The sequence below is a fragment of the Haemaphysalis longicornis genome, unplaced genomic scaffold (assembly GCF_048455015.1).
Source record: "Haemaphysalis longicornis isolate Haplotype H1 unplaced genomic scaffold, Haemaphysalis longicornis Haplotype H1 scaffold_10, whole genome shotgun sequence".
NCBI classification, from domain to species: domain Eukaryota; kingdom Metazoa; phylum Arthropoda; class Arachnida; order Ixodida; family Ixodidae; genus Haemaphysalis; species Haemaphysalis longicornis.
The window spans coordinates 32,939,257-32,966,794 of NW_027526204.1; the positions used below are offsets into that span (position 1 = coordinate 32,939,257).

Genomic DNA, 27,538 nt, shown 5'->3' on the forward strand with positions numbered 1-27,538 from the left:
GACAGGTGCTGCACGCATAGGGCCTCCCGTCAGAGTGCAATCTTTCATGAACAACCAGGTGGCGTCTTTGAGTAAAGGTCTTCTGACAAGTGCTGCACACATACGGCCTCACGCCAGAGTGCAATCTTTCATGAAGAACCAGGCTACTTCTCTGAGTAAAGCTCTTCTGACAGGTACTGCACACTAATGGCTTCTCACCAGAGTGCAATCTTTCATGAACAACCAGGTGGCATCTTTGAATAAAGGTTTTCTGACAAGTTCTGCACACATATGGCCTCTCGCCAGAGTGCGATCTTTCAGGAAGAACCAGGTGGTGTCTTTGATTAAAGCTCTTCCGACAGGTGGTGCACAGATACGACCTCTCGCCAAAGTGCAATTTCTCATGATTAACCAGGTGGCGTCTTTGAGTAAAGGTCTTCTGACAAGTGCTGCACACATACGGCCTCTCCCCAGAGTGCAATCTCTGGTGGCTGCCCATGTTGCATTTTTCAAGAAACCTTTTTTTGCAAACAGTGTAAGTGGAGGACATTTTTCTGGCGCACAATTTCATCTCACGAGGGGGATGGTTGCATTGCTGACAGGACTGGCAGGAATGAAGCTTCCCTCTGAAACAAAATGTTTTCACGGTCACTTAAAAAACTTCTAAGTTGGCAGAAGAATATACAAAAAAAGAGAATATGGAATCAAGATATTGCAACAATCAATCAAACGCAATCTTTGAGACCCACCATGAAATATGTCAACCCAAAAAATGCATTTATACAAACTTTTTACAATGTACACACCACAGTAAATTCTGGGTTTCTGCAAATTTTCTTTAACAGAGTTCTGAACAACTTCCGTCAAGCATTGTTTAACAGAAAATGTGGCAGCAGGTTATATATCGACAGATCACATTACAAGTCAGGTACTTTAAATTTTCTCGCCATAAAAGAAAATTTTAATTAGGCTATACTAATTCTTCTCCGGTAGTGGGAAATATCCATGTTAATAAAGAAATATTTATACTTTACTCATTCTGTATACACAAATACATAAACAATAAGGGCTTGATATAGGTGATTTTAAGTTTGATTAGTTCCTTTTCTGGGGCAATATGAAAGTTAATTAAAACCTCCAAAAACAGTGTGGCTTACTTATACAGAAAACATAGCACGGTCATTCCACACGAAACATCCCAGTGCCAAAATCAGCCATTGCCAATTTTGTTGAAAAAATTTCTGCTGGTTGCCAATTACGTATTGGAGGCCCACACACCTAGCATTTTCGTCAAAAAAATTTTGCAGTCATGTGAGCACTCCTTGAAGTTTCTGCAAACAAGAAAAATGTGGTTGAACATAATAAATTTGAATCAATAAACCATGCAGAATGACAAATATTGTAGAACCTTCTTCTTGCCATGCTGTTTGATGCCGCACCTTGAGTGAAGCCAAGAATTTTTAGTGTTGTATTTGTTAAAAACGCAAGAAATGGCGCGTTTTCAGAATTTTTTGCAAAGGCACCATAAAGCTTCAGCCCTAATATTTTTACCGTCCCATTGATATATTCTTTGAATGTCTACTGAAAATAATTAAGGTTGATTACAGACTACTTTTTAGGCCAGTTGCTTACAAAAATGTTAAAAAATGAGTTTTTCTCCAACCTTCACACCTACATTGAAGCACCAAATCGTAACAGGTAAAATTACTTGGGACAGCTCGTTATATGCACCCAACATTTAGCGTTTTGTTTAGAAAATCACAGTCGAGTAAATTTCATTAAAGGCAAGAATTTTTTTAAAAGTGTACAATTAGCCACACTTATGTCCACTACTGAAGTGTGTCTTCAGCTCGGAATGCCTACATGCCTACGAACTTTTATGCGGCAGGCATGCGCACACCTGGCTCTCTGCTAAATGAAAATTGTTTGCCACTTGACACCACAAAAATACACCATAAACAGCATATTTCGGCTAATTTGCCACTTTTTAATTAATGGGTCCATGGAAAGTCAATTACGGAAGTGAAGCGAGCCTGATCTGATTGTCTGATGTGAAGGAAGAAGAATCACAGAGTCGTGTTTGCCTCTGCACCACACTCAACCTGGCCCACAGACATCACGGCAGGGTACCACTTACAGCAAACATGAAATTTTTAGCCTCTTTTATCCACAGTGGTTCAAGTCTTCCCCAGTTGAATAGTTAGCATCAAAGAAACCAGCCTAGTTGTTCATTTTTGGTTTTTTACCTGAATTTTTTTTGAGCTTGAGTAGGATTTAATGGCAATGTGAAGTGTTGAACGCATAGCTGGTCTGAAGTGTTGCGTTTCTCTGACTGGAATTGCCACGGCTAATCGTGAACCAAGCTGCGCTCTTGTTTCTTGTTTTAAAACTTGGGAGCCAGATTAGTTATTTGTTTGACATCGTCTTTACCCCGGCATATGGTTCCTTTGGCATTATTCTGATCCTGAAAAGGCCTCCATCTCTGGATACTTGCTCTCAGTGCAAGACCTTTGAGCGTACCTCTGATGTCATCACATGCACTTTTGCCGTGTGGCGTAGCAAAGAAATTCCATTCTGCTTACAGTGTACACTCCACTTCATGGTAGCAGAGATTCACGAAGTTCTCTTCTGTTAGAGAAATAATAAATTTTGTGGCTGACGCAGATTTTGTTTGTTTTGCCAGCACTTTGCTCGGAAATGTGTGTACTGCAACTGTGGCATGCTCCAAACAGTCAGAAATAACTGCACGAGTGTACAGAAACCTCTGCAGGTGCGGTTTGCTGCTTGCCAAATTATGTAGGTACGGCGTGTAGTTGTACCTGCGAGTTGACGCAGTGGTATGACCGTGGCGTGTACTGAACTATAGAGCTATATATTCTGCATACTTCTTCACTATGATGGTCTCATGCAGACTTCAGTTGGCTCTGAGGTATCGGAAGTAGTTGGCTTCTTGCTCACTGATGGAATGGTGGACAATAAGATGGTTCAACATGTCCATAAACTTTGCCGAAAATTTTTCATGCATCAAAACAATGGTCTCAGCACTACAATGTTTTCCACTGCTCCATTGGTGGACGTGTGTAATCCTTAATCTCGAAGACTTCAGACAGACTTTGCTATAGTAGTGTCTCTGTGCAAGCCATACCTAAGCAGGCTGGGCAATTGCCGAAAATGCAGTCTTCATTAACAGGGTGGCATGATGTCGTAGCCAAACGTTCTTCAGTTGTCTCGTTGTGGTTACTAGAGTGGAGCATTATTTAAAACAGCGGTGACACATACAGACATATAGGGTGAATGTACTGCTTCCACTAGCGTAAACGCAGCATCGAGGGCGCAAAGCTGCGAATATTGAAAAGCCACACTTTAAATCCGGCGCCCTCTTCCACTAATCATGCCACTCTTTTGGTTCATCAACAGTCGCTTTTGGGGGCCTTGAAGTGTGTCCTTTTTGCCTGACAGGCTAATGCTCTAATTGATGCCTTCATTTCTTCGGAGATTCGGAGCACAATTGGAAGAATATCAGCGCACCCAGAAACAAAAACGAACAACAAAAGCTGCAACCCGAAGACACACAGAAAACTGCAATAAACGGCCACGGCCGCACCTAGAAGCCCCGAGCTCCCCATGAGGCTGACGTTGCCCGGGCTTAGTTGTTTTATTCCTGAGAACAAGAGGAGACACCAGACAGAATGTGAGTGCTTATGTTCCATTTTGCTTTCTCACGTGTACGTGCCTTCGCGTAGCGAGTCACCCTACGACGGTGAACCGCGTCAGACGTTCCCTTCCCGTGCTCCTGTGTCCGAGTCTATATGTAAACTTAGCTCTTCTAATCAATTAAACATTTTTTTCCTACGTAGTCTTTCATTCGAGCCATGACCTAGTTAACCGTACAGATAAGTTGAGTAATCACGAGTAGTACAAATGGAGTACGCATGAGTACAGATCGAGTACTGATGAGTACAGATTGAGTACTCATAGGTACAGATGAAGTAGTCACGAGTACAGATTGAGTGCGATTACTCGTGAGTACAGATGAGGTGAGTACTCATGAGTACGAATACTCGTAAGGGCAAATTAGTTTGAGTACAAGTGAGTACAATTACAAATGAGTATGTGATGGGTGAGTACGAGTGATTTTGAGAATAGACGACCTTTTCGAGTCTGAGTTTGATCGAGTACAGCGTGAATGAAAAAAACAATGACTGAGTTTGAGTGAGGTCTTTGTTTTGCCGACCTATGCTAACGTCCCTGTAGTGTACGGTATTTACTCAAATCCAGGTAGATGTTTCTTTCAAAAACACGATGTGCGAAAGTTGGGGGGTCAGCTTAGATACAAGTACCACGGCTTGGGCACTAAAGGGCCGGCCAGGCCAGCGCCATGATGGCTCGCCATGCACCAATCTCAGGCTGCCATGTGCAGGAAGTTCTGCATGCGTGCCCGAGGCTCATTTTCGCAACATTCTACAGTAGCTGCACGGTGAAGTGGTCGCTCAGGCTCAGCGGCGAAGTGGTCCCAACAACTACACTGGCAAACCGCGTCGTCGGCTTCCTACCGTCCGTTATTTCGAAATCTCGTAGTCCCACGTTCATGCAGCGAGGACCGTCAAACCGGCCAGTTTCGCGCCGGAAAGCTTTCCCGTCGGTAAGGATGGATCGTGTCCCAGGATTACGGCACCGTTGATGGCCTGCCCTTTGACACCCTCTCCTCTCTTCCTCTCGCTTGGCGCGGTGGCACGGACGCGGAGTTCGCAGTTTTCTCGAAGTGATCGTTTGGAGTAGCCATGGTGGCAGAGTTTTGAAAGTGTTACACCTTCACCGCGTGTTCGCGAAACGCGTGTGCTGCCTACCTGTTTTTGAGAAGCGATGGCACCAACCAAGTTGTACTACTACAGTGCGGCCTTTAAGCGAAAGGTTGGTTTGCACGTGGAGAAGACCTCAAACCTGCAAGCGCAGAGCGAGTTCGGTGTGAACAAAAAGAATGTGCAACGATTGCGCAAACAACAGGTCGAACTTTTCAGCTGTGCATCAAGCCGCGTAGCGTTGCTGAGTTTTCAGGGAACAAAGGGAAGCGGGAAGGCCCGTGACCACAGAGATTATTCAGGCGAAAGCCAGGGAAGCTGCTAGAGTGAAGGGTGTCGCAGGAGCCACTTTTAAAGCAAGCAGGGGCTGGGCAACGCGCTTGATGAAACGATTTGGGTTTAGCCTGAGATGACGAACCTCCGTATGCCAGAAGCTGCCCACTGACTTCGAGGAGAAACTTGTCAAGTTTCAGCGCTACGTGATGGACAGATGGCGGGAAAAGGACTACCAACTGCAGCAAATTGCAAACGCCGACCAGATTCCAGTGTTCTTCGACATGCTAATGGTATACACTGTGAACAGAAAGAATGCGAAAAAAGTCAAACTTAGGACGACGGGTGACGGAAATCAGTGAACGACAGTAATGTTGTGCTGCCCCGCCAATTGAAAAATATTGCCCCCATAGATAATATTTAGGCGCAAGACTCTACCCAGCGGATAAAAAGTTTCCCAGAAATGTTGTGCACGTTCACGACAAAGGTTGGATGTCCAACGGCTTGATGGAGGACTGGGTGAAAACGGTTTGGGAACGCCGTCCAAGGGCCGCGCTGTGCAAGCATTCACTAGTCCTCGATTTCTACCGCAGCCATCTGACCGACGGTTTGAAGACCACGCTTTCTTGTGCTGGGACAGACATCGCCATAATCCCTGGTGGCATGACTAACCAACTCCAACCCCTTGACGTCGCTATTAATAAGCCCTTTAAAGATAGGCTTTGCAAGCACTATACCGACTGGCTTACGTCGGAAGAACATCAGTTCACCCCAACCGGGCGCATCAAGCGTGCGTCGCTCGGCCAGCTGGCGGACTGGATTTCCGCAGCGTGGAACGATATTCCGGATGAAGCAATCATTAGAGCTTTAAAGAAGTGCATTTCAAACGCAATGGACAGAAGCGAGGATGATGCCCTCTGGGATTAACTCAACAACAAAAAGGACGGACAAAGATGACTACGACGATAACAATTAAAGTAACGTGCGGGCCTACGGAGTGTGCGCGTTTGGCCTCCATTCGAGGTAAGTTTCATTTTGGGAGGGCCTTGCACATTTGGGGGGATTGGCCTGCAATCAAGGGTGGACTGGATTCCACTAAATACAGTAGGTTTGAATGTTTCCTCTGGTGTTCCACAGGTTGCTGGCAATTTTCATTTTTATTTGTACATAAGCCCACTTAACTAGATTTTTTGCAGCAGATCTTTTCCACTCATCAAAATAGGCCGGGCACTGAATAGCGTCCATGTGCTACAAGCAACAACCTTGCAAGCATTGGCAATTAACCTACCCGGTGTTGCTTGAATGTTGGCGGCAGGAGCAGATGCGAAGTCCAGTTTTTGCCACTGTGTCGCCATTGTCTCGAAGAGCAGGGACTTTTTTCAAGGCACATGCCTGGCCATTGTTCTCCTCCAGAACTGAAAAAAAATCAAAAGTCATAGCAGCTGGAGCAACAAGTGTTCTAGCAATTTTAGACAGGCCCAATTCCCGCATGTACGACATGTGTTTGTCCGTTTCGAGGGGCACTTGCAGATGGTTTGGACACGTTTTAGGCTTCTACGTAAATTTTATTGGTGCAGCGATAAATGCCCAGACAGTGTTAAATGGGCAAAGGCTAAATGATACCACTAAATGCTTGAAGCTTTGAGAACGCGCTAGTGAACATTAGTAAAGAAAATGAAGGTGGTGAGATGTGTTGAGCTGCTACCTTTAAAATGCTCAATTACACTTCTTTGCATTAGGTACGTAGTTGAATTAACCAAACTTCTTTTAACACCAGTCTATTTTACTGCAACCGCATGGTAGCTGCTACTTTAAATAATGCCATTTCTTCAATGTTTTTCCAAATATTCATATACACAAGTTTTCATCAATGGTGCAACCAAGTTTTGTTTCACGCTGCGGCGATCCAGTCCGCCAGCTGGCCGAGCCACGCACGCTTGATGCGCTTGGTTGGGGTGAACTGATGTTCTTCCGACGTAAGCCACTTGGTGTAGTGCTTGCAATGTGCTTGCTGGTACTATTCAATTTCTTCGAACATCTCAACTGTTTAAGCAGTTTACATTCAGCTGCAGCTTGTGCAATAGCACGAAGTGGACCTGAGTCTAGAAAAGTAAATGCAAAAAAGCAAAACCAAGTTGCCTTACTTATACATTATCTTGTGAAAGTTATTGATTCGACTCAATAACCTCGCCAGCAAAAACATTTTAACAGAACATGCAATTTTTCTCAAAGAGATAGAGTGACAGAAAGTAAATGTTGCACTTCAGTTTTCCTGGAGTTTCTCTTCAGGTGGATTGGAAGCCCAAACTTCTCGCATGATAATGGCAATCTGAGCGCCAGATGAAGTTCAGTAGGCATTATGTTTGAAGCCCTACATTGGCATGTGGTATTACATTCACCGAGCTCAGCACACCAAGGCTACTGAGGTAATAAGGAACTGTCACGGATGCCTACAGCCAGGCTTCTTAGTACTCAATCTTTAAAGCGTTGAGCTGACCTGATTTCATGGCTATTAGTACCATTCATTTGTTCAAGCAGTTTGTACAGGTTAAAAGTGCTAGAAATCACCTGCAGACTTAACAGCGTGTCGTCAAAGCCGACATAAGCAAATATAAGGAGAACGATACAGACCAAGCGGCACTTTTAACCCAGTTTTATTGTCCTAAAATGCTGTAAAACCAGAAACCTCTTCAAACAAAAGAGCAAGAACTTGATACATCTGGTACTTCACATAGAAAGGAAAGACCAAAAGAAAAATAGACACGTGTTTGCCTGAGCAAGCAGTGTAGGTCTCTCTGTCCCATTTGGTTGGCTGTTCTTTTCACTTTAGTCAAAGTATGGTCCATGTGTTGGGACTACAGAACGGTAAGGTAGTTAAACAATGTTTGCAACTCACTTCAATCTACCCTTACACTCTAACCATGAACATATTTTCGTAGCGTCTAAATAGCCCCATGAGCACACGAAAAAAAAGTTGCTGAAAACATTATTGAGAATGTAGGTGCCAATAAATATATTCTTTTGCACGTAGACTGCCCTAAACTGGAACATTGCTATGAAATCCCAAATCCTAACCTGAGAATTCCTCTTCTGTTTGAGAGCTGGTGTTCACAAGGAACGTCACACCACACTGCATACCTAGAAAGGAAATTCACATTCAATAATGCTTTCCCACTAGCAGTAACACAGAGTAGGGAAAGTACCAATGGTACTAGTGGTGACCGTCACTTGTGTTTCTCGGCTGCAGGATACATCCCGGTTGTGATCTGCATCCCTTGAGAGCGCCATGACGCTGCCCTCAAGCATTGATTATGATGCACGTGGCGTGCTTTCTGCTGGTGTAGTAGTGTATTCTGGAAGCAAAAGAAAGCCATCACTGCAATGTTACACAATCATACTAAACACCAAGTGTGCTGGCAATGAGACAATTGCTAGTAACACTTTTCAGTGGAAAATTGCATCCACCCAATTTAACTCCTCTGAAATATCTTTTTGAAACAGATAAATAGTTAAAGAGAGTGGATTCCTTGTTGCAAAAAACAACTCGTGAACCATGCATTAATTTTTGAATCCCTGCAAGGTGGTAATGCAGGATCTATTCCATGCCATTGCTATGCATGCACCGTACATGTGTTGCAGTTCCGTCTTGCAGGCACAAATCCTCCAAGCTCTGCTTTTAGGACAAAAATGGATAAAATTTCTTTTCATGAAAGCTGTACTGGTGAGTAGCAGAGACAAGTTTAACACACAGTATTATTCCTAGAAGACAAGTCTGTGAACTCTGTTATTGTGCCCCTAAGGCTGGCTTCCAAGTCCTGCCTACCTGGATTTCTAGCTTGCAATCAGAAGTGAGATCCAACCCGACTAGACAGTTGCCTTTAGTTTAAGATGTGCAATACCTACTGCCACTTGAGGACTTATCCCCTGTAAGGTATCAAGAACTTTATATTGACAACATGTTTTGTAAAAGCCAGGTATATCCAAGGAATACTTCACATTTTGTAAAGGAATACTTCACATTTTGTAAATCCAAGGAATACTTCACATATAATGGAATCATGACAGGTGATTTTTGTGAGGTGGGTGACAAGGTATAGCCAGCATGCAAATGCATACAGTTCGTTTTGATCTAAAGGGGACGTGAAGACAACATAAGTCTTGATTGAATACTCGGTTCTCAATCGCAGTGCAGTGTTGCTCTTTTTTTATCAATTTATTTGACAACTGCAAATTCATACAGGTGCCAGGGGGCAGACAAAAAGCCTGCGATACGCGGCTTGACAAAGGTCTGCGCCCCCTTAATAGTAATACATTGCTGCATCATGTAGCAAGATAAAAAAAGAGAGATGAAAAAAAAGAGTGGTGGAAAAGAGAGAGAGGAAACAAATAAAAGAGAACACGGAGAAAGAAAAAAGCCAATAAAAGTAAAGCAAATGGCAACAAGAATTGTGTCAATCTGGTTATTATACAACGTTTAGAATAGGAGAATGGGGCAATGCACAACTGGAGCATTGCGAAATCGTTTGAACACATTTTGTACATGGTGCTAGTCAGGCGAAATATGAAATTATAATACACTATAACACATCGAAAAATTGCATGATCAGAAATACAGGTGAAGTTCATACAGGTAACACTGAAGTTTTACGTTCAAAGTTATAGCGAATTCAGTAACAATGGTAATGCATAGCTCAACATCTCGGTGCCATAGTTAGTACGTGCGTGCGGTATATACCAAGTTTCATTATGGCGTGTCTCATAACGGGGATGGTTTCCAGTTAGATTAGATAGTTTCGTGATGAACGTGTTGTTATATTTTATTCCAAGATTATATCTTTTCGTAAGTATGTAGGTATATAAATCCGGAGCAGCGCGAATACCCAGCTTCTGGAAAAGCGGTTTTGTGTGAGCATCATATGATGAACTGCAGATAGCGCGAACGGCTTTCTTTTGTAATAAGTGCATTTTATTGATATTTGACGCAGTAGTATTTCCCCAGACGAGCAAGCAGTAGTTCAGGTGCGAAAGAAAAAGAGAATTGTAGATAAGTAGCTTTATATTGGTGGGTAGTAGAAAACGCAACTTGGTGAGTGCACCGACCGTTCGCGATAATGTGTTAGCGAGAGAATCGACGTACTTATTCCACAATATGTGTTCGTCAAAGATCACGCCAAGACTTCGAAATGTAGTGACGATTTCTACTTCAGACGTTACAATCGCGAGTCCAACAGTAACACTCACAGTCTGGTTTTTTGGTTTGAAGAGTACCGCCTTGGTTTTATTATTGTTAATTGTTAGGGAGTTGAACGTGCTCCACTTGTTTAGTTTATTTAATACATCGTTAGCATGAACAATAAGACTAGTAGCGTCATTCGAACAGAAGAGTAATGCAGTGTCATCCGCATAGATTACATATTTGGTAGAGTGGTCAATTCCGACTAGGTCATTTATATACATAATAAATAGCAGGGGACCGAGAATGCTTTCCTGCGGTACACCACATTGCATACTGATCACATCAGACATTTGGCCATTTATAATTACCTTTTGGCAACGGAATTTCAGATAGCTACTCGATAGATCTAAAAATATCCCCCTGAAACCATTATGTTCAAGCTTCTTTAAGAGAGTGGTGTGATTTAGGCGGTCAAATGCTTTGCTATAATCCACAAAGACGCCGAGTGTTAGCAGTTTGTTTTCAATAGCCTGGAGGATTATTTCTTTTAGCGTTAAAAGCGCGCATTCCGTGGAAAGACCCTTTCTAAAACCAAATTGTGATGCTGTTATTAGGTTATGCTTCCCGCAAAACGAAGTCATTCGGTCATTTATTAGCTTTTCAAGTCCTTTTGAAAAAACCGGAAGTATCGATATTGGCCTATAGTTAGATAAGCAGTTCAAATCGCCGCTCTTGAAGATGACACTTACTTTGGCTAGTTGCATGTTTTTTTGGAAATACGCCCTGTGAGAAGCTAAGGTTAAATACATACACGAGCACAGGGCAAATTATATCTAGTGTGTATTTGACTGGTCGTATCTGTATGTCATCTGCATCACGGGCCCTGCTGTTCCGTAAACTGAAAAAGGTGCGATAGACTTCGTCATTGTTTGTCGGGGTCAAAAATGCGCTGGCGCACTTTCGGGCCGGCATGTAGTCTAAGGCATGCAAGTCATGAGCACTTTTATAAAGGGACGCAAAAAAATTATTAAAGGCGTTGGCAAGCGGCCCGCCAGATGTCAATATTCCAATCAAGTTTCGCTCCTGCTTATCTTGCGTGTGCTGCAGTCCTCGGCCAAGTACAGTGTTCAGTCTTTTCCATACAATGTCGCTTTGTCGTAGGGTTTCTGCATTAAATAAGTTATGTAAATAGTTCTTTTTGGTTTGTCTTAGGATCCCGGTTACTTTACTTCGAAACACCTTAAACGTGTGTAGGTCGGCCTTATCTGTAGTATTTAAATAATGTTTCAAAAGAGCATTTTTCTTTTTTAATAATTTTAGAGATTCAGGCGTAATCCAGGGTTTGCGCGAATTTTTGGGTTTGAATGTCTTGCAGGGGAAGCAGTCCTGGTAGGCCGATGTAAATATTGACAAAAATGCGTCATATGCGCTGTCAGGGCAACTTTGAGCATACACTTCTTTCCAGTTTACTTGCGAAAGTCTGTTCCGGAACTGTTCTAACGTCGAGGAGTTTATATCTTGAAATGTTATACTGTGCGCCTGGTTAAAAGTTTTACGAACTACATTTTGAGCTGTTATTAGGAATAAAGGCAGATGATCACTAATATCACTAACTAACTTTTGTTAGTACAAACTTTTATTAATTAAACTGATGATGATGGTTGGAGTTTTTTGGCGCAAGGCCACCTGGGGCAAAGAGCGCCAAACAAAAGTATGTAAAAGAAAATAGTGGCTACTAAAGCCAAAAAAAACAGCAGTAAAATCAATCAACGGCAATGGTGATGGCTGGTGTATAGGGCCAGTTTTGATTACGCATGATAGGAAATGAGGTTTAAAAACTTAACGTCTGACAAATATTTAAAAACGCGTTGCACAGAGACCATGGCATTGTCACCCAAAAACAAGGAAGGGTGTAGCGGAAAGTGTTGTCTGTATAGTTCCTTGAAGTGTCTGTGTCTTGTTGTGTCGAGTGCCTTGCATGTTATTAGGATGTGGACTACGGATAGGCCCTCCCCACACCTGCTACACACAGGTCTTGGAGAGCTAGTGAGCAGGTGTGAGTGTGTTACATGTGTGTGGCCTATCCGCAACCTAGCTAAGGTAACTTCAATGTTTCTGTTGTGTGAGTCAGTAGCGTATGGTCCCAAGTGTGGTTTTATTACGTGTAACTTGTTATCTGTCTGTTCACTCCAGTGTGTTTGCCACGTGTTGTGAAGTTGGTGTCTGATGTGTGGCTTCATATCTGTGTACGGCAGTGTTGCTATGCCCACTGAATTCAAGAGTGTAGCAGCAGTGGCCATTTCATCTGCGGTTTCATTCCCGGCTATTCCACAATGGCCAGGAACCCAACATATTGTTATTTCTAGACTCGATGCGTATGCCGCCATAAGGGCCTTAAAAACAAGATTGATTACATAATTTTTTGAGCGTTTTCTGGACAAAAGTGCACGTACAACACTAAGAGAATCTGTAAAAACTATGGACTTTGGAATTTGATGTTGGACAATGTGGTCTAAAATAAGTAAAATGCCGTGTGCTTCAGCTGTAAAAATGCTGTTGTGTGAGTTCATTCTTTTTGCCATGTTAAAGTTCAGTCCATGGGCAGCGCAAGACACAGCATGAGCTGTCTTTGATGCGTCAGAGTAAAACTCTGCACACTGGTACTTATCCTGCAGGAAGAGGAAATGCTGCATAATAGCTGCCCTTGGTGCCCGGTTTTTGTCAAACTGCACAAAAGACAGGTCACAGGAAACATCCCTGGCCTGCCATGGTGCAATAAAATCAATGATCGGTGTCTTGTGGATATATGAGAATGACACTGCTAGCTCAGAAGCTTCTGCTCTCACTCTGAGAGGGAACGGCATGGGAATAGATGGGCGGTTTAAAAAGAGCTGCTGTGAGGATGCATCATGAATGGTCGAGTTAAGAATGGTCGAATTATGATTTGTGAGAGACATGATTTTAGAGGCATACAACAAGTCAGTGTATATCCTCTGGTGATACAGGGACCATTTGTGGCACTCTGCATAGAGGCTTTCCACAGGGCTGGTGCGAAAGGCGCCACAAGCAAGGCGAAGCCCCAAATGCAGAACTGGGTCAAGCATTTTAAGTGCCGTTTTCGTTGCAGACCCATATACGACGCTGCCGTAGTCCAAGCGAGATCCAACCAGTGCAGTATACAGACGCAGGAGCAGCTGCTTGTCTGCACCGTACGATTGGTGAGAGACAACTTTAAGGATATTCATAGTTTTTAGGCATTTTTGCTTAAGCATTTTCAGATGAGGAAGAAATGTTAGTTTGTTGTCGAATATTAGGCCTAAAAACTTGTGCTCCTTTTTTACAGGAATCGACACGCCGTTTAGAGTAATGTCAGGGTCCACATGGATCCCGCGAACACGGGTGAACACAACGCAAGTACTTTTTACGGGGTTCAGCTTAAAGCCGTTTCTGTCCGCCCAGCCAGCAAGTTTGTTCACGCCGAGCTGGACTTGCCGTTCACAGATTGACATATTACATGATTTAAAAGATATTTGCACATCATCTACATAAACTGAGCAAGAAATGGTTGGTGGCAATGCCTTACGGAGTGAGTTCATCTTCACTATGAAGAGTGTGCAGCTCAAAACACCTCCTTGAGGCACGCCATTTTCCTGAACATGTACATTAGAAAGTGCACTACCAATTCTTACACGGAAAGTTCGTTCAGACATGTAGCTAGAAAGAGTGCTAAGCATGTTGCCCGAAACACCGAATGACTTCAAGTCACTCAAGATGCCGTATCGCCATGCCGTGTCGTAGGCCTTTTCCATATCAAAGAAGACTGTAATGCAGAACTGTTTGTGTATGAGGGCATCTTTTATGTAAGATTCCAAGGCAACAAGCTGATCATTGGTGGAGCGCCCCGCCCTAAAGCCTGCCTGGCAGCTCTCGAGAAGACCGTTGTACTCGAGGAAGTACACGAGCCTGCGATTGATCATCTTCTCGAAGAGCTTGCACAGGCAGCTCGTCAGGGCTATTGGACGGTAACTTGAGGGGGACGACGGGTCCTTTCCCTCCTTCAAGAAAGCCACTACAACGGCCTCCCTCCAAGAGTGTGGAATGTGCCCCGAAAGCCATATTTTATTATATAGATGTAGAAGTGCTTCAAGTGTGTCTGCGTGTAGGTGTTGTATCATTGTGTATGTAATGTTGTCTGGGCCTGGAGCTGAGGGTTTACACGTGCTCAGAGCAGCCCTCAGCTCATGTAGTGAAAACAGGGAGTTGTAAGAAGTCTGTGATTTGTTGTTGTCGTGTAGGGACTTCTTTTCACAAGAGGCTTTATACTTCAGGAAAGTGTTCGTGTAGTGTGCTGAACTGGACACGTGTTGGAAGTGTTGTGCGAGTGTGTCAGCCTGGTCTTCGAGTGTGTCCCCTGTAGTGCTGACCAGAGGCAGGCTGTGTGTTTGTTGTCCCTTGAGTTTGCGTATTCGTGTCCATACTTTCCTTGTGTCTGTGTAGGAGTTTATTGATGTTATGAATGTACGCCAACTCTCTCGTTTTGCCTCACGGCGCACACGTTTCCCTAACGCCTTGGCCCGTTTGAACAAGAGGAGGTTTCCCGACGTGGGGTACCGACGAAGGATACCCCACGCCTTGTTCTGGGCCTCTCGCGCCCGCCTACAGTCCTCATTCCACCACGGCCTCCGCTGGTTGCGCGGGGCACCAGAGGCGTGGGGAATGGATTTTTCGGCGGCGTCGAGGATGTGCGCCGTGAGGAGTTGGGTAGATTCTTCAACGTGTAGGTGTCCTATGGATGTGTGGTGTAGTTTGGATGTCTCTGTAAATGTATTCCAGTTAGCTCGTGTTTCATTGAACCTATTATGGGAAGATGGACTGCATCGGCCTTTACCTATGTATGTAAGTGAGGTGGGGAAGTGGTCACTGCCATATGGGTCAGTTCCCACACCCCACTCGAGAAGAGGAAAGAGAACTGCGGAGCCAATAGCCAAGTCAAGACATGAGTATGTGTTGTGTCCTATGTTATAATATGTAGGCTGTTTATTGTTGAAAAGGCATGCTCCAGAGGATGTAAGAAACCTCTCTATCAGGCGACCCCGGGCATCCGTACGAGAAGAGCCCCAAAGAGAATTGTGAGCATTAAGGTCGCCTGTAAGGATGTATGGTTCGGGCAGCTGGTCAACCAGCGCCTCGAAGTCGGAGCTCGTAAGTGCAACATCAGGACGAATGTATATGGAGCATACCGTTATCAATCTATTGAATATTATTGTGCGAACGGCTACAGCCTCAAGGACGGTGTTCAAGGTGACAGGGTGGCATGATAAGGATTTGCGGGTGATTATGGCAACACCGCCAGAAGAGTGTGTGCAGCCATCCCTGTCTTTCCTGTATACCATGTAACTATTCAAGAAATTTGTGTGTTTGGAATTCAGATGTGTTTCCTGGACACACATTATACTTGGCTGATTGGCATGCAGTAGTTCGTATACATCGTCAAGATTTTTAAGAAGGCCTCTACAGTTCCATTGAATTATGTTTTCTCTTCCCATTATTTAGTGAGAGCTACTGGAGTGTGTGTGTTTGTTTATGTGTCGTCTTTCGGGGCTGTGACTCTCGCCTTTTTTGGTTTGTCGGGAGGCTTTGGCGTTGGGACGCGTTCCTTGCGGTGCACCGCAGGCAAGAACGGCCCGACGTCCATCTCATCGTCCGATGTCCTGGGTGTGCCCGTCGAACCGGGCCCCCTGGACTTGGCCCCCCTTCGGGGGCCCTTCGTTTGACCCGCCACCGCCGCAGGTGTCGGGGGCACCAGAAGTGGCACGGGCGGTGCGGTGGCGGTGGGAGCCGGTGCGGGCCCCGTGGTGTCCATGGCACTCTCCAACGCAACGGAGGACGGGGAGGCAGGGACGGGAGCGGCACCGGTCCCGACGGAAGAGGTTGCCACCACAACCGCTGCTGCCTCAGCAAGCGGCGTGGTGGCGGGTTGGGCTGCCAGAGGCAACCCAGGGGGGGGGGGCGGGGGAGGGACCAGGTCAGACTCGCTGAACTGGGTCCCTGTGGAAACCAGACGCCGCTCCGCCCCCCGGCGAGCTGCGTCGGCGTACCTCCCCAGAGGGAAAGAGGCGAACCTCTTTCTCGCCTCTGGAAAGGTGATATTCTCAGTGACCTTTACATTTATGATTTGTTTTTCTTGCTTAAATTTCTCACAAGTGCGAGACCAAGCTGCGTGGGGCCCCTGGCAGTTGGCACAGGTGAAACTCTGGGTGTTGCAATTTTCGGACGGGTGGTCATGTTGGCCGCATTTCGCACAGGTAAGGCGGCCGCGGCAGGAGTTGGTGCCATGCCCAAACCGTTGGCACTTAAAACAGCGCCGCGGGTTAGGGATGTAAGGCCGGACCGGACATCGAACAAAACCTGCATTTATGTATTCTGGAAGGCTCGACCTGTCGAAAGTTAAGATAAGATGCTTTGTAGGTATTTGTTTGTCCTCTCTACGTATGTTTATGCGCCTGACTGCTGTTACGCCCTGACCTCGAAGGCCCTCCAGCAGGTCGACTTCAGTTTCGTTTAGTAGATCGGGATCGGAGATCACGCCCTGGGAGCTGTTTAAGCTGCGGTGGGGCGTGACCCTGATGTCAAGATCACCGATTCGGGTCTGGCTCAAGAGTTTTTCTGCCTGCTGCTGCTTGGTCACTCCGACCAGCAATTGCCCAGTTCTTTGTTTCTTGGCTTTGTACGCCTCACCAATTATACTCGTCAGGAACTTCGATAACAAGAAGACAGACAATGAAGCGACAGATCTTTCTGTGTCAGTTGACTCAACTACAAGAAAACGGGAATAGTTGTTTACAGTTGTTGGAAAGACAGTTGTTGAAAGAGGTGGAAATGGAACTTCGGTGCGGCCCCTTTTCGGGGGCCGATCACGTCTGGGGGGGGGGTTTGAAAATGCCATATGACACATTGAAAAGCAGGGAGACGGGGGTACTTTCTTCTTTGACCTTACCCTGGTAGTCAAAGAGGTCCCGGAGCTCCCTGCCTGGTAGACAGGCAGGGAGCCCATCGGCCGGAGCTCGACCAAGGCTCCGACGGCCACCGTTCGCGGCTTCTAACCCTTCACCTATAAACACATTGCCACGGTTGGATCCAGCGTATGTTTGGGGGCTCGGGGTCCGCGGTATCGCCAATACCGTCACCAAGATTGCTCAAGGTGCCCCGTGCGGGGTATTAATTAAACTGAGACAGCTTTTCCTTATGGTTAGAATTTATGAGCTCTTAGTGTAAGTGCACCTCCCACTCAGTTAAGTGGAAGCCCGGTTGCTCGCCGCAAGATGAGTCCCTCACTGCACAGTTCCAGACGATGTCAGTGTAATGTATGTGTGACAGGCCGCAGTTGCTCAGTGGCTAAGGCGTTGTGCTGCTGAGCACGAGGACGCCGGTTCAATTACCGGCCATGGCGGCCGCTTTTCTGATGGAGGCGAAAAGGAAAAACGCCAGTGTGTACGAGATTTTGGTGCATATTAAAGATCCCAAGGTGGTCAAAATTAATGTGGAGCTCTCCACTACGACGCGCCTCATTGCCTGCATTGCATCGGTAGATTGAACCGTACAATCAAATCAATAATCTTTGTGTGTCCTGGTTAGAGTGAACTAGAATACTTGGGTAGTGGAAAAAATATCCCCGTATTTTCCCGAGGGGAAGAATGTGAAAGTGCGAATGCACGAGTTGAATTTGCGCGGTTCGGTAATGTTCGCGAAAGAGAGATCACAGACACACACACAACTACAAAGAAAGAAAGATGCATTTATTCACAGACACCTATTTGTGTTGTCGTTGTACTTGATTGCTAGAGCGGATCTCAGCTTTGAAATTTTGTGTCAGTACTCCTTTAAGCGGGTGCATTAGCCCTTCTAACGCCCGATTCCTGGCCAATCCCCCAAGTGGGTATGTGCCATGCACAGACACCTATTTGTGTTGTCGTTGTACTTGATTGCTAGAGCGGATCTCAGCTTTGAAATTTCGTGTCAGTACTCCTTTAAGCGGGTGCATTAGCCCTTCTCACGCCCGATTCCTGGCCAATCCCCCACGTGGGTATGTGCCATGTCAGCAGCCAGGCAGCGCGCGCCCATCTCCCCCCGTTGCCAAGGAAGACGAGGAGATTCCTGGCCAATCCCCCACGTGGGTATGTGCCATGCCAGCGGCCAGGCAGCGCGCGCCCATCTCCCCTCGTTGCCAAGGAAGACGAGGAGCGCGCGCACCCGTAGCTGTTGCTATGTGGACGGACGGCGGTCACCGGAATTCAGGGTCGCCTATAAAGTGCATTCGCACTTAAAAGCGGCCGCCGCCGAGTGAGGCACTTCGTGTCAACCCCGCGCGGTGACGCTCGCGTGCGCCGCCCGAGCGCTTTTTTGCCTCGGGTAGCGGCGGGTAGGCGTGCGTCGGGGCAGTCTCCGAGGGGCTACAGTTCTTTTTTCGTGTAAAAACCGTTGATAATGCTATTAATGTACCAGGGTTTTTATGGGAAAGGTAGCTACGTCGTGTATTTACCGTATGCTCATTTCTTCATCCCATTTGGCCAACCGAGCAGACCGCGCCGTGCTTTAGCGATCAAGCTCGCTATCATGCCGATATTTTTTTCTTCATTGTTTGATGATTTTGCTATCTTATTGTGTCAACTAAAAAAAGAGTGGCGTGCTTTAGGCTGGCCAGCATACGTCACTTCTGCTTTTTTTTCTTTATTTTCTTGCTGATTTTTCGATCAAGATCTGCATACCGAGCAAACTGCGTCGTGCGTGCGCAAACGTTTCCCGTTTTCTTTTTTCAAATTTGACCCATGCAGCACACCTGACAGATGTCTTAATACTTCAGTCAAGAGAAAGGCACTTGCTTACGAGGTGGATTACCGTGTAGCCGTAGAAATGTTGCGGTAGTTTATACGCCTCGAGCGCGGCCTGTAGGGGCGCCACTGAAATCCCCCTAGCGGCCCGTTTCGAAAGCAGCCGCGGGAGTCCGCGCCTTGCTCCCCAGTGCCGCCGCTGCTTTTGCGGCATGTTCACGAATGAGATTTACCGTTTGCGGGCGTTTGAAATCCATGTTTATGTGGAGCAGTCACTCTGTTCGCAAATGGGGTGTGTTTACGAGAGTGTAAATGTTTCTGACGCGATCTTAGTGTGGTATATTCGGTCTGTATAAGCGCCAGGTGTGTGCCACAGGCCAGCGTCGCGGAACCGGCGTATGATGGAGCCGATTGTAGTTACACTTACCTGAATTTACTAGCCGTGCCTCCGTAACCACCGGTTCCTCAGATGTTCATGCTACTGCTATACACTACGATTTAAATCGGTTTTGTGCGCTTACATTATCAGCGGAGCACTCATACCTGACAGCACGCCAGTAACGTTTGCCAATAATATACCCCAGATATTGATCACCCCCATTTACAAGCCAGTCTGTGTTAATTTCGGGAATATTCAACAAAAGTACGATGGACAATGCATAATTATACTCGGGGATCAGCACACGACGGAGTCGTCTTGTCGTGAGGTGAGCGCCCGCAAGCATTCATCTGCTACATATATCCCCTGCGAGCAGCGCGGAGACGGGCTTAGAATATAATCCGCGTCCGCGACTAAATGCTTGTTCGAAATATCGTCATATGGCACAGGTAGCCTGCAGAATAAAGCAGAAACTGAAATCAAAGGGCCTTATCACATACCATACTCTTCCAACGACACCTTTCATCGCTCAATTGTTGAACAGACTACCCTGTATACTTCCAAAAATGCGTCCGCCGTACTATGAGCTCTTCGTTGAAGTAGAAAAACAAAAGGAAAGTGAACGCAAGATTTGTGTGTGGCATTACTAAACCGTTCATTGCTTGATTCCGCTCCGCATTTGTACACAGCTTCCCCCTCCCCTCCCACCACCGACGTCTCGCGAAAAAGCAGTGCATTTCGCGTATAGTTAGTCTAGTGAACCCTACCTGGCTAAAGCTTCGACGAACGTATTTATCATGTCAGAATCTGCACTGTTTTTTTTTTCATTTCTGTTAGAGCTATTATGTTTCTTAATTCCGCACTTGCACAGCATTTGTTTCCCGTGGTTTCATTAACTTGCCTTGGTTCTTGCTATATGGCGTGTGTGGGCACATATTTAACGACGCACAGGCTTGAAATTTACTTAACATTTTCGCATGGTTTATATTCTTATAACAGGCATTAGTTATTGTCCGGGATTGAGTAATCAGATCCCCGAAACACATTTTTTCTGCGACGTATTGTATTCGAAACGAAGCCGCGTTCGCTGTCCACGCTGCAAAATGAAGCCAACCTCTCATTGTGCCAGTGTCAGGTCTAAACGAGGCGACAGTAGAATTCATTTGTGCCTGATGTTTTGGAGGTGACATGGGTGATATGCTGCTGCCGTAGCCGACGCCCGGAAGAGCGGCGACGAAGAGCGCAGAACCGCGTCCCCGGGTAGCTCTTGCAGGCGATCGCGTATACTCTACGAAGACGCAGCTGCTTTTTAAGTGACCTAAACGTACTCTTTGCCTATAGACGTCACCATAACAAGTTTTTTTAGGGTGCGGAAAGGCGAAAAGAAGCGAAACAGAACCAAAACACTGCACGAACCCCTATCAGCCACGCAGCGCAAATCCCGTCGACGCAGCGGAGAAGCGGCGGCAGGCGGCGCAGCGATCGCGAAGCTCTAGGCGTATACTTTCTTGCTGTAACCGTGAGCTTTGTGCCTCCGGTTTCGGTGAGCAACACTGTTACAGCAAGGGACCGGAAAGCCGAAGTGAAACTCCCACGTTTGTGGTGGTCATTTTATCAAGAGCCAAAGTTATTAACCACCCAACAGCCGAATCTACGAACCATCTCTCCTCCCGTTCCCGTTTTACCTCCTGCGTGGAATAAAGGCTAGCACCGATAGATAAAAAATGTGGTAGTGTTAACGTCAGCCAGTGTTTTTGAATGCTTATGTATTCTTTACAGATTACCTAAAAAAATCGCGTAATGCCTTGTGAAGACACAAAAACGCGCGATTAGTTGTCTCAAATATGGGTGCATCAGCCCGTGTCCTCCAGCTCAGACACATTTCCAAAATGCTGGAAAAAGTTTAGATATGGAGAGGGGTGCACGGAAGTTGAAATTTAAACAGCGAAACAGAATGGGACATGGGACATCAAAAGACCAAACTGCGTGCTGGTCAAGTTCGAAGCTCAACTAGTCAAAGTGAACCCAGAAGGCAACCAAGGAAAGCCATACAACAAAGCTTTGCTATAAACCATCATCGCCGTTAGACGGAGTAGTGCATGATTTTTCAAGCGGAAGGGGCAGCTTGTAAAACTCAGCCACAGCATTCAGTTGTGAATCTGAGTACAGGTTTCGGGCACCCTCCTGTCTCGCGTCCTTCAGCCACGCAGGAATTGGTTTTTGAAAAACCATTTACCAACTAGCCAGCAACCCTTGCAATTCTTGTAAAGCAATGCTTCTCCAAAACAAGAAATAACGTTCTACTATCATGCGGTATCTATTCTGTAAACGATTCCCGCGCGCGATGACTGTAGTAAGAGTATTTCTGTGAAATTAAACACGTTTCAGACGTAGTTAAGAAAGTTACGGAAGCGTTGTTCATCCCAATTTCTGTTTTGAGGTAAATCTTAAAAGGCACCCCCCAACTTTGTCTTTTGCTTGCGCTTGACGCCGTTTAGTGAACTGCCAAAGGCCAGCACCGCAGCATTCCTGGACCTGTTGCACGCACCGTCTTTGTGGGGGCATTTATACTCGGTTACTACTCAAGAACGGCACCACCTCATGTAGTGTATCTCTCCGCCAAAGCGCTGGACCCGTAACGTCAGTGCGCGCGCGTTTTGAAAGAGGTTTGCTATGAATGCGGGATATCGTCTGCCTTGTCTCACACAGTTTGTTTGTCGTCACTGGAGTCGTGTATAAGCATTTTAAGTCCAAAAAATCATGGGAATGGCTCACGCCATGTTCAAAATATTCCCAGTAACGGCCTACTTGCGTCGCGCAGAGAAACATGAGGCTATGGTGATAAGGCACAGCGGCAACTTCAGGTGCCGTTCTTAAGTTGTCACCTAGTATGGCTGCAATGTACTCCTCGATTCGCGAAACTGCATGCAGGCATGAAAAAATTGCATGAATGAACGGACTTTCACTTCCATCTTGGCGCATTGAGCGTCGTCTGCTATTTGTAAATACTGAGTATGGGCATAAATCCCACACATGGCATGCCTCGTAAAGGTCACATCCATGCTGAAGATTTACCGATCTGAAAAAAGTCCTTGTGGTAATGTACGCCTTGCAAGCCGCACCGCAGAAAAACGGCAGAAAGCCATGCACAATAACGCTGCGCTGACCGCTACCAGCATTCCACCGACGAGCGGTTCGCCACGAGCGGCGGTGTTCGCTGAAGCGGCGGTGGTGCCATACAATGGCCTCCCGGTCCCTATTGGCGGTGAGATGTTTGAGTGGCGCCCCCTGGCTCTGACGTCGGCTTAGGGACTCGCGCCGCTGTCGTCTGCTACCCTCCGCTTGCGAAGGGCAGCAGTGCCTGTGCTAGAAATCGCCCGCTTTGATGCTCTAGTGCATTAAAAAGGGCATTCATAGTAATTCAGTTATATTCAATGATTTTTGGCACCTTGTGACACATCTGAATAATTTCAAGCTGTATCCCCTACAAGCTTGCAACACACGAAAAGAGCGAGAACAACTTTCTTCAGAGCATCGGTGAAAAGATTGTGTTTAACTCGTCCTTTTGAGCTTATTCGCGAGGCTCAGCGCTCAGAGCTCCTCGATAAGTGTTCAAAATGCGTAGGCTTCCCTACCGTACTTTTGAGATGCTCTCATGGCGACAACAGCCTCATGCTACCTACCAAGCAGCGGGCCCCTACGCGCGCATGGCACAGCAGGAAGTAAAGCAGATGTCTTCCTTTTCTTTCGTTGTCGTTGACTGGTATCAAATGAATGTTTTTGTGTGTGTGTGTGTGCCCAACGCATTGATTTTTCTGCACCGTCACAAACGTCCTATTACTAGGTTTGGGGATGTTTGGGAGGCTCACAAAGATCGTGTGAGCATTTTTTGCAGGCTGTATGGCACACATTCTTTCTTCACAAATTGGTTTTAGTTATGGCTGCGTTCAAGGAGGTGCATATCGACAGCGTGCGTTGTTTATTCACATCCAAATACAATGAGAAGGTTTGTGCTACGCCATCGCGATCGCACCCAAAACAACGTTGTCCACAGTACTCGAAGGCGGCTTTCGTGCTCAGTATTTCTATCGCAACCATCGTTATCATAACAAATTGACTATCAACCCGAACAATTATAACGTGATTGCGGTGTTGTGGGCTTGATATACTCGCCAACGAACGAAATAAATAGTATACGCCCGCATATTAGAAGAATCGAAACGGTTGAATATTTATAAGATGCTTTTCATTGTTTTCCAGCACTTCCAGGTTTAAAGAACAAATCCTGGTCTATTTGGGATGGCATTTTATGAATTGAGGAAAATTACCGAGGCTCTGAGCAGCCAACCCCCTAACCACGACGATTTTACTGTTAAGTAAAGTTTCCTCCTCCTTCTGCCCCTTCCCCTCTTGAGTGCAGTTTTCCTATAACGCATATCTGAATATTGGGAAGATTTGGCTGTGGAAAATGTACTGAAATATCCGTCCAAGTCTGAGCAAACATAGTGTTACCGTATATTTACCGTAGACGTTGCTCGTTTTGTTCAATATATCTCCATGCTGATTAGAAGCGTGGTATAAAACCAGCACGCGCCTAGCTATACACACAGTGGGTTATTTGGAACTCAACCTACAGTTTCTGCAGCCTATAGTGCATGGCGACACACTTTCATGCCATGACAACGTAAATTGATGTGATACAATACTTTCGAGCGTTCGGCAAGGTTGCAAAAACTGTTTTACCTTACATATGATAACCGGGAATCGGAATGCCTTGTGCCAAAGACGACAGCTCCAAAGGCCGGGAATTTGTTTTGGTCTTGTATTCTCTCTGTTGTCGGTTACTAGCAGCTGGCTCGAAAGATTGCTTAATACAGAAGCTGACGCCTAGCTCCGACTCTTAGAGCTCCGCACAGCACCGGCTTCGCAAGGAATGGGGCGACGCCGTCAATGTTTCTTCCGTAGAGGCATCAAAAACTATACTTTAAATCACGCTTTGAGCTAGTGTATGCGATTTTAAGGCTATCATCATGATAAAAAGTTACGCACACGCAAAGTCTGGCGCGGACAACCATCAGACGTCAACCGAGCGCAAAGAAGCAGCAGGGAGAGCGAGCCCGATTGAAGCAGACGACAAATACGAGAATCCCTAAGCCGACGTCACGGAGGCGCGCTTCGCAGCGCCGCCCGTGGTCGCGCTCCCCGCCAATAGTCTTCCGACAGGTTCCAGTGGCGAACACTGTGAAATTGGCGAATAGTTGTTGCTAGCTTTTACCCACATACAGTCTGTGTCAAGAACACGTCCACATAGGGCGAAAACTGGCAACTACTAATGATCAGAGAACTGAATCTCTACGACCTTTAGTGCAGTGTTTATATCCCCGCTTTTTGAGGTTATGATGCTAGGTTCGAATATACCTGGTATTCAGTGTCCCACCCCTTCTTTTTTTTTGCCTGTGTCTAGTGCTTCAGGCTAGCCACACCCGACTCCCGCATCGCCACTACGCATTGCTACCCCTTCGGACTCATTCTGTTTCGGAGCAGATGGCTCAAGCCGAGGCCGTTACTTAAATATATATTTATTAGGAGACGAACGCATGCTCAGGTTCGGAAAAGTTTGCTCGGGGAGTGTGAACGCGGCCAAGCGTACGGCGAAAAAAATTCTCGACGGCACGCGAACTCCGTAGAATTGCTAAGTCACGTATTTGCCCTCAATGAATCGCCCCTCAACTACCGCCTTAAAATCATCTTATGGATTACGTAGGAGTTCCCACGATTCTAACGTCGCTGTCGCGGCGGTGCTGCCAAGAGCACATTCTGAGATTTTGCTTCAAAAGTCCGCTCCAAATAACTGTCGCAGCTTTCGTGACTACGGCGCGCGAAAAATAAGCTGAAATCAGCGCTGCAGGGAACGGAGTTTGGACGAATTTTGCGCTGTCAGTGTTCAACCGTTGTGCACGGCACTCCGCTCAAGTATGACCCCGCCTGAAAACATCGGTGGCCGTGGGGGACCGCCATTGCAGTGAGTGTGTGGAACACAGACCGGTGGGTAGGAGACGCGGAGAGCCCGACAGGTGAATGCACAACACGACAAACCTTTCCAGAAGTGCCTCTCGGACGCACGAAGATCGTTGGTACTGACAAGATCACAGGCAGTTCTGGCAGGTTCGCACGTTTGACCGCGGGCGGTGAGGCACTGGCACGAGCCCCTCTCTCGAACGGCGCATTCCCGCGCCAAAAACACTGTCATACGAGCACACCCGATTATCAGCAGTAAAATATTACACCCACAACACTATGCAACGCGAAACACCATTTACGATCGCAAATACCCTCCGTTTTCATGTCAGGTCCGTAGTACGTACTACGTCGTCGACAGCTCCATCGCCTGGCAGTGGATTGCCACTGCGGATGCGTGGCGGCATAAGCGGACGGTGTGGTGTCGTATGGTGGGTATTTAACGTCCAGCTATGTCAACTCAATTTCCCCAATTTTAACAAGACCTTAGACTAACGTCTAGCGGCCATTCAACATTACAGTGGCAAGCGCTCGTATGTTCGTTAAAACCGGACGACACTAAAAAAAAAAAAAACTTTATGCGCTCGTAGCGCCATCTAAGGACAGACACCTAAAGTCACTCGAACGAGGAGTGGGTGCAAGACTAGGTACTAGCGTGGCCTCCGCGATTTGCTGCCGGCGGCGCGCCGTTGCTCCGGCCATAGAGTTAATACTACTGACTCTAGAGCAAAAGCTGCCCGGCCAGCCCGTGCATTGAAACCATGCTACACCTGGGCGCTGACATGATGCCACCCTCACAGCGTTGCCCGCTGCCTTTTTGCCTACTAGAGTTGGCGGCAGTAGTCGGTATTCACCTAGTAACCAACGCATTCCATCATGGCAGCCACCGTTGCTGTGAGTGCGCCGTGAAAACTTTGCTGGGCAGAAACGTTGTGTGAAGTTTTTCCTGTGGTAGGTAGCGAACTTATCTGCCATGCTGCCGCGTTAGATGCAGTTTTGCATTCTCCGCAACTGAGAAGGGTAGCGCCTAGATTAGCGGGTACTTCGTACGCTCGGAGAGGTAGCTTTTGCGGGTGCGTCAGGGGAGTTCGGTCGTCGCTTCGGAGTTGAGCGGACGTGTTTTTTCGTGCTCCTGTGCTTCGGAGGGGCTTCATTTCGGCGGCCCGTTGCAAGCGCGGGCCGTTGGACGTCGCCTGGCTTTCGCTATGCTGTTGTGGGCGGTCGAGTGCCAGCTCCCCCCCCCCCCCCCTCCTCCTTCTCCCCCTTCCCAGTACCCGTCTCCAAAGCGGCCGGGACCGCCGCAGACTTCGCTCTTCATCGCACCATGCTCGCCTCCGCCATGGAGGAAAAAAAAGCTTAGGAGAGGCCCCCAGCTATCCCCGCGCATTGGCAAAAGTGTGGAGGAAGTCACGTGTTTTTGGCGGCCATTGTAAGTAGCGTTAGCAACGGCGTCCTAGCAACAGCCCGCCCGCCGTTCGCCAGTCATGGAGGAAAGGCAGCGCCTGCCTTGTCGTCCGATTGCGAAGATTGCTGCTTCGCTTTGCTGCGCTGTGGTCTTGCGGAACTCGAAAAGGATGCTGCGAGTTGCGACAGCTGCGCCGATGGGAATATGTCATTTAATTTCTACTTGCAAGTGCACCTTGTACCGCGTCAAGCTATTGCTCCGGTCGCGATCACGACGCGCCTATTGAAGTGCAGATATCGTGAACGCGCCGTCCCGTCGTACGCGCGGACACCCGTCTGGTAGATTTTCGGGAAGTGATACACGTGTGCAGTACGTAGGCGACTTGCAACCGAACGATTCGCAACTCAATTTTTTGGTTATCGCCGCCGCAATATATAGTTTGCTAGGCCGGCAATGCGCGGCAGTGCTTTTGCAACTGTTACAAGGTAGATTCCCAGTTGATATAATTCCATCGTCCTATTACCTTAGTAGGTGTCCGTCTGTTGACTGGAAGAGTGCTGGATCTGGAATCTGGATCTTTTTGTGGTCTCGCTCTGGATTTCGATTTTCAACGCTTCATACTGCGAGGTTAGTGTATGAACGTTTTCAACTGATATCACCTTGAATTTATTGTCACAGAGA

At 46.7% G+C, this 27,538-nt stretch overlaps 1 long non-coding RNA gene across 1 annotated transcript; it reads right to left on the reverse strand.

Moving 5' to 3' along the window:
* Nucleotides 1-423: 423 nt before the first annotated feature.
* Nucleotides 424-25,749, reverse strand: LOC144158360 (uncharacterized). The gene is made up of 4 exons (XR_013320031.1): nt 25,531-25,749; nt 8,255-8,404; nt 8,127-8,189; nt 424-605 (listed from the first exon to the last, which is right to left on the reverse strand). It is a non-coding gene; the product is annotated as an uncharacterized LOC144158360 (long non-coding RNA).
* Between the last annotated feature and the right edge of the window lie 1,789 nt (nt 25,750-27,538).